Source organism: Spinacia oleracea, chromosome 3 (assembly GCF_020520425.1).
Source record: "Spinacia oleracea cultivar Varoflay chromosome 3, BTI_SOV_V1, whole genome shotgun sequence".
Lineage (NCBI taxonomy): Eukaryota > Viridiplantae > Streptophyta > Magnoliopsida > Caryophyllales > Amaranthaceae > Spinacia > Spinacia oleracea.
Genome location: NC_079489.1, coordinates 96,714,201 through 96,721,938, shown reverse-complemented (window position 1 = coordinate 96,721,938; position 7,738 = coordinate 96,714,201). Strand labels below are relative to the sequence as shown.

Sequence of the window (7,738 nt, the reverse complement as noted above, 5' to 3'; positions counted from 1 at the left end):
AATATGTGGTATCCAAGCTCCCACAACTAATGCCAATAACTTTGAGATCAAGCCCGCCTTGATGAACTTGGTTCAAAGCCATCCTTTTTGTGGGAAGAGCAACGAGTCACCACGCGAGCACCTAAAGCAATTCGAACATTATTGTGATACAATCAAACACAATGGTGTGACCTCGGACTATGTGCGGTTGACTCTATTCCGTTTCTCTCTCCTTGGGCGAGCTAGTGATTGGCTTGACAAGGAGGTCAAGCCAAATTCACTTCGCACTTGGAACGAGGTGACTAGTGCATTTTTGAGTAAGTTTTACTCACATGGGAAGACGGCGGAATATCGCCACAAAATTCAATCCTTTGAGCAAAAATGAGACGAGTCACTTTTCGAAGTTTGGGATCGTTTTAAAGAGTACCAAAGGGAGTGCCCTCACCATGGGATCCCTAAGTGGTTGTTACTTCAAACCTTCTACTTGGGGTTGATCCCAAACTCAAAGACGAGTCTAGATGCGGGCGCGGGAGGTCCCATCATGAACAAGACCGAGGATCAAATTGAAGAGATAATTGAGGACGTGGACCAAAATTATCAAGCTTGGCACGTTGGTGCAAGGGACTATGATGGCAAGGGTAGGAATGATGATGGTAAAGGGTCGGTATATGCTATAGAGCAAGCTAGGATCATTGAAAAGCTTAGCTCGAGATTGGAAAAGCTAGAGAGCACACCAAGTCAACCACCATCACCATCAACAATTCCACCCCCTTCGGCTACTCTTCTCACTAAGGGGAAGAGCAAGGTGAGTTCCTATGACACTATGCCTCCGGGCACTTCTTTTTGTGATAATTGTCAAGATTTAGGTCACTTCCCCAATGCTTGTCCTTTGGTGCATAATGTGTCCTATGTGGATTATGGCCTTTCTTGTGAAGGTGATTTTGATATGGAATATGCCCATGCCTTGAATGAGAGGTCTAGAAATGATAACCCCGATAATCAAAATTTTGCTAGGCAAGCACCTAGAGGGCCCCCTATGTATGGATCCTACCAAGGCTATGGCCAAGGAGGTGGGTATGATAGTCAAGGCCGAGGTGGCTATAGAGCGCAAGGCTATCAAGGCCAAGCACCCTATGGTCAATCTCAAGGTCTTGGCACTCAAGGCCAATACAATCAAGGTAGTTATAATCCCAACCATCAAGGTGGAGGGGGTTACAACTATTCTTATGGGAAATTTAGGGGTGCCTCTAGTGGGGGTTATCCGTTGAACTCGGGAGATCCATATGGTGTGTCTCAATATCCACCTCCCGGATTCAATGGACCAAGGACCTATGGCAACCAATTCCAACCAAACCTTAGTGGTTATGGCAATGCACCTCCACCACTCCCGCCTCTCAAGTCTAATCTTGAGGCTCTCATGGAGTCGTTTGTGGGGGCGCAAGCCAAGAAGAATGTTGAGTTCGAGGATGGATTCAAGAAATCCAACACTCACTTGAAGATGTTTGAGACCCATCTAGCACAACTAGCTAGCACCATCAAAGAACAACAAGTGCATACTAGTCTCCCACCCCAAGGTCAAGCACCTAAAAAATTGTATTCGGTTGTGACTAGGGGTGGGATGATTCTTGATGATGATGCTAAGCTATTTGATGCATCTTGCTCTAGGGGTAAGGATTATACGGGGAAGGAGTCTCCGGACTGTGATAAGGAGGAAGAGGAGTCTCATGTCGACAACGTGAGTGATGGTGTTAAGTCGAAGGAGACTACTTTTCCTCCTCTTCCAATTCCTCCTCCCCCCTACCCTCAAAGATTTGCCGGAAAAAAGCTAGATGATCAATTTCACAAGTTTTGGGAAACCATTAGCAAGCTATATGTGTCATTGTCTTTCACCGAGGCGCTTAAGCAAATGCCACATTATTCTCGGTTCATGAGAGACATTTTGAGCGGCAAAAGGACTTGTGGCAGCAATGAAACCGTGCACCTAACGGAGCATTGTAGTGCTTTGATTTCGAGCACGTTCCCCCCAAAGCTCAAGGATCCCGGGAGCTTCTCGATTCCTTGTAGCATCCAAGAGCTTAAGTTTGACAACGCTCTATGTGATTTGGGGGCGAGCGTAAGTATTTTGCCGTACAAAATTTATGAGAAACTAAGTCTAGGCGATCTCACCCCTACCCCCATGTCTTTGCAATTAGCTGATTGCTCGGTTATGTTCCCCTTGAGTAGGGTTGATGATGTTCCCCTTGTGATAGGGAAGTTGACTTTCCTTGTTGACTTCATTGTCTTGGACATCGATGAGGACGCGCATACCCCTATCATCTTAGGGAGGCCATTCTTGGCTACGACGGGTGCTCTCATCGATGTTCAAGGTGGCCTCATCACATTGAAAGCGGGAGACACCAAGGCTAGTTTCAAGCTCGCTATTGATGATCAATGTTGCTCTAAAATGAGAAGTTGCATGAAAATTGACACTATTGCTTGTGTTGAGAACCATTATTCTTGTGCTAATTCTCCTAACAATCCTTGTGCTTCTAAGTGTGATGTTGAGATTGATAGGAAAGTCAAGAAGAATGTGCATGAGAGCTCTTTGGTGTTAGGTGACTCCTTTGATGATGTCATCACCATTCCCGACACATTCGGGATGGATCTTGATGATGTGGGAGCACACACTCCGGCAATTGATGGTAAGAGATGCATGAGTAAGAATTCTAAGCAAGGCGATCCTATGCCTAAGAAGAATTGGTTTGGTCCCCATTCCATGAGTGGTGATTTTGGTAAGATGTTTGTGCCCAAAGGGGCAAAGAAGTGCATATTGACTAGCGTTGACCCAAAGTTGGGTGAGTTTGACCCCCCTTGACCTTTTGGGGGGTCCGTCAAGCTAATGACGTTAAACGAGCGCTACCGGGAGGCAACCCGTGTGTTGATTTCCTTTCTTGTCCCCCCATGAGCTTTGGGGGGATTCGTCAAGCTAATGACGTTAAATGAGCGCTACCCGGGAGGCAACCCGGTTGTCTAACTCCTAGTTTTAGTTTTTGTTTGATTTTATGCATTAATTTTCCATTAATTAGCTTTATTTTCAATTTATAGTGAAGTTTGAATTTTTTTTTTGCAAAATCATGTTTTGTGCGACCGAACGTCCTTTTTCGTTCAATCGCACAAAACTGATTTTGGAGGCAGAATGCCCCCTTTTTGGTAAACGGTCGCACAGGTCTGTGCGATCGAACTCCTGTTTCTGTTCGGTCGCACAGCCTGGCGGGGCAGACCCTGACTCCTTTTATTCGAAAACATCGCAAACCTCCCCCATTTTTCTTCATTTTACTCGGCATTCCTCTCACTCCTCAACTCCATTACTCTCTTTCTCCTACTCAATACTCCTACTCCTCATCAATTTCATTCACTTCCCTTCACTAATTTCACTCCCCATACATCAAATTCACACATTCTCATTCATCCCAACCCCTAAAATCCCCAAATTTTCAGATTTTTGCAAAAACCCCCAAATTTCTAGGGTTTTTGTGAATTTTGCCAAATTGTGTACTTGGTGAATTTGGAACACTTGAGGCTACTTGGGATTGTTTCTTGACCACTTCCTCTACTTGTGGTGATGATTTCTTTCCTTTGATTCTTACATTTCATTCCAATTTTTACCATGTTCATGATATTTTTTATTTTCTGAAATTTGTGGTTTTTGGGTTATTTTTGATGCATGTTTGATTATGTGAATGGTCTTAAATTGTTTAGATGAGCTATTCATGTTTAATTCCTTATTCTACTTGAGCTCTAGACCTTTTGAGATGATTAAGTGAAGTTTTGGGCTAATTTGATGATGCTTGTTTGTGGAAGTGATGGTTGTTTGATTGTGGATGATTGCGTGGAGTAATGTTGTTGGTTTAATCTAGTTGAGGAGTTAGTGTAGTGTTTGAAGCTTATTGAGGAGTTGATTGAGATAGCTAACTTTAGCTTTTGTAGTTATTTGTTTGATTAGTTTGTGAACTAACTTAGTTTTTCCTTCTTTGTGTGTCCTGCTTTGTTTTTCATTTGCTTTTGTAGATTTTGCTTTGCTTACACTCATCGTTCAATGGCACCCAAGCGCTCCAAGAAGAACCCCACCGCCTCTACATCAAACCCTACCGCCTCTACATCAAAGAGAAAGGCACCGGCTCCTCCGGGCATTGAGACCTACGGCATTAAGTTCCTTGAACAAAGATCTTGGGAGTTCTTTGAGCCATTATCTAAGAGGGCCATCAAGCCCACCAAGTTCTTCCATAGGGAGAGTGTTCGTGCCTTGGGGGTCGAGGCGAAAGTAGATAAGTTGATCAAGGGGCTAGGGTGGGAAGAGTTCGTGAAATTTCATGCCCCGACCTGAAGGAAATATGTCCTTCACCCAAGGTGCATTAAGTCTAATACCAAGGTTCAGATTAATTGCGAACAATTAATTCAGTGAGATCAAGTGATCGGAACAGCTACACTACTACAGAAATGGCATTTAACAGCGCTTGTTTTGTCATTTAACAGCGCTTCTATGAGCGCTGTTAATCGCACCGCTGTTAAAACAAAAAAAGTACATTTGACAGCGTTTGCTAAACGCGCTGTTAAAGGTCCCTTCAGGATAATTCAAATGATTCTTTTACCGCGCTTATAAGAATGCTGTTAAAGATTTTGGCGTCAATTTTAAATTATTATAAAATAGCGGATGTCTTAAAAGCGCTGTTAAAGTAATTTTTTTTATTTTAAAAAAAAAAAATTTTTGTTTGCCTGTACAATATTTCATTGACCTGTACAATATATTTCATTGACCTGTACAATATATTTTGTTGACAATATATTTTGTTGACTTGTACAATATATTTCGTTGACCTATACAATAACACATACGAATAATAGAGTAAATAGTTAAATATTAATTCCAAACCTCCAATAAAAAAAATATTGCAATTGTCACTATAATATAACTAATTACATAAATATGTTCTAAAATAATCCCACAAACATTAAACTACGCAAAACACATTAATTAATAGAGTTGAATGTTTTTCGATTCCTTAAATGTAATCTATCTACTATGCATTTGTTGAACAACATAGCGGACCCAGTGAGTTCTTACTTCATCAACCTGCTCTGTATTGTAACTTGAAAACTGGCAATCTGAAAAATACTGCAAAACAACAAGGTATTAGATATTCGTATATAAATATAGCTGGGGAGTTAAGAGATCATTCATATGGTTAAGAGATGCTGATTAAGTATTTCCAAAACAAAAAAGAAACCCCTTACTGATAGTATGGGTTTTTTATCCTCTAAAAAGGACTTTCCCATTCTTTACAGATGTGGTGATAATTTGAAATTTTGAACCATTGACTCTTTTAATGTAAATTTAGTTTCAGTTCTATCTTATGGTCGGAAACAATACAGAAGTAGTTTACTTTTATTTTGTAGTTTTTGTAATCTGAAGAATTTAGATAGCCACCACTTTTAGTATATTGGTAATGTACTTTAGTTCGTACTCAGCTATAACAATATTAATCTTCATTCCTGCTACAACTGATTATCAAGGATGTTATAACATTCATATGCTTTTTTTTCCCACTTTTTGGGTATTTTCTTCTCAAAATAATTTTCTTTTGTATCTTGGTGGTTTTAGGTTGGAGTCTCCAAGTCTTAAGCTTTTTGGAATCATTCTAGTCATCTCATTTGGAATTATGTTGACTGGTATGTGCAACCGGATGTTTTAGTTTTTGGTTTATTATTAATCTATTATCGAACTTTTCTGGCTGTGGATGTAAATGGCCTTGTGACAGTGAATGAGTTGAAATGAAAGCTAGGACTGAGAACAACACCCAAGGTTGGGTCTAGGGAATTAATTTTGCAGCTTACTTCTGCAATACCATGATCTCACAGATTCTGATCCATCTATTGCCCTTCCATGCTTACTTTTACCAGTACCCTCTATGCAGAAGCTAGTTTGATACTTTGATTTTGTTTTTGTTGCCTAAAACTCTAAATCCTAACTTTTTCTTTGAACTCTTTCCATGGCTGGTTGATTTGCATTGTGTTTGTATTGCTGCTAACTAGACTGAAGAAAGAATCCTATGGTGAGTACCATAATTTGTTCGCTGATTCATTTTGAGCAGAAAACTTGTATGAAAATTATGTAGTCATGTCTACTGCCAAAATGTTTTTCAGGTCATAATGAAATTACTATTTATGTACTCCTTTAACTAGACTGCTAGAATTTCACTTGCAATAGGATGCCCTTTTCTTAATCTACGAACCTGTTTTGACATGTTTATGCATAACTGCAAGACCAACTAACCAACAAGGTACATATGCATAACTGCAAGACCAACTAACCAAGAGTACCGTTTGGTAATTAAACATATTTAATAAACATATACTCCAAAGATTAAGATTAGATGACTTACAACTTCAGGAATTTGAAGTCGCTTGTGTGAGATTATCTCCTTCATGAATCTCATCACATAATATCCACAGTCAATGTAATTTTCCTGGCAAGGACACTACCAAAAAAAAAAAATACCAAGACAATCAGTACTATATAGTCTCTTCCTCTTCCTTATTAAAAAAAATTAATATGAAAAATACTTACTTCTATTTTCAGCCATTTTGTGTTCATCTTCAACTTTGTGGCAATCTCCCTTTCACTTCGGAATTGCAACAATGCTCTAAAGAGAAACAAAAATTAAGACAAGAGTCACAAGACCATTCATAAATTATCGTATAAAAATTTAATTAAAGTCAAGCAATGGTAGTTAATTATATTCACTTACGTGTTAACAATTTCATGTAAATCCCCAAGGATGCCTTTTTCGGTTCCTATAAAGAGTACGTAAAGAATCCAAGTAATATACCGTGTTATTGTAAGGATCAATGACGCATAGTACCCAATGAAACCTACATAACATCATATCAAATTTTAAGTGATTTAAAGAATATTTCCAATAGGCAAACATTTAAACAGAAGTGAGTGAAAGATATTATACCCAGCATTATATGGAGCAATAAAGACTTTTCCTTTAGCCGCCGTTTCTTTTAGTGTGTCCACAATATACTGTGTTCGGTTTCTTTTGCACTCTTTTACCTTCTTCGACTCTCCTTTTTTAAATTCGGTCACAAGGGATATCCCAGATGGTTACCATTTCAAAGTTTTCTTTTCTTCTGTTTAGTAGTAGTAGATGGTTCCGAATTATCTACCCATATCCCCTCTGTGTGATCATCGCGTATATAGAACTCATCTTCGATGGCATGATCATTAGCTTCATTATTGACAGGGCCTGATGGGCACAAGAAAGAAGCATCCTCCATATCATCTATTTCATTATTCTGAAAGGGATGTCGTTTATTTGTTGATAAAATAAAAGACCATCTATTATGAGCCGGGTCAGTAGCATAAAATATTTGTTTTGCTTGGCTTGCCAATATGAATAGATCATCTTTACTACCCGTTTTGTTAAGGTCAACAAATGTGAACCCGTGTCTTTTCTCGAATCGAACACCACTGTTGTTATTAGCCCATCTACAACAAAATATAGGAAGTCTAAAAGCACTGTAATCCAGTTCCCATATATGATCAATCACCCCATAATAAGACATTTTTGCAAATATTGGATTTTTATCTTTTGCACTGGAGATATGCATAGCTTGTGCAACAATAGTCACCCCACTATTTTGATTTGTAATCTCATTGTCTCTATCCTTTGTGCAAAATGTATAACCATTAATTTGATAGCCAGAATATGATAAT

The 7,738-nt window shown here is 39.2% G+C and overlaps 1 pseudogene; it reads right to left on the bottom strand.

Annotated features, from left to right (window-relative positions):
• Window positions 1-331: 331 nt before the first annotated feature.
• Window positions 332-432, bottom strand: LOC130471106 (uncharacterized; annotated as a pseudogene).
• Window positions 433-7,738: the final 7,306 nt, after the last annotated feature.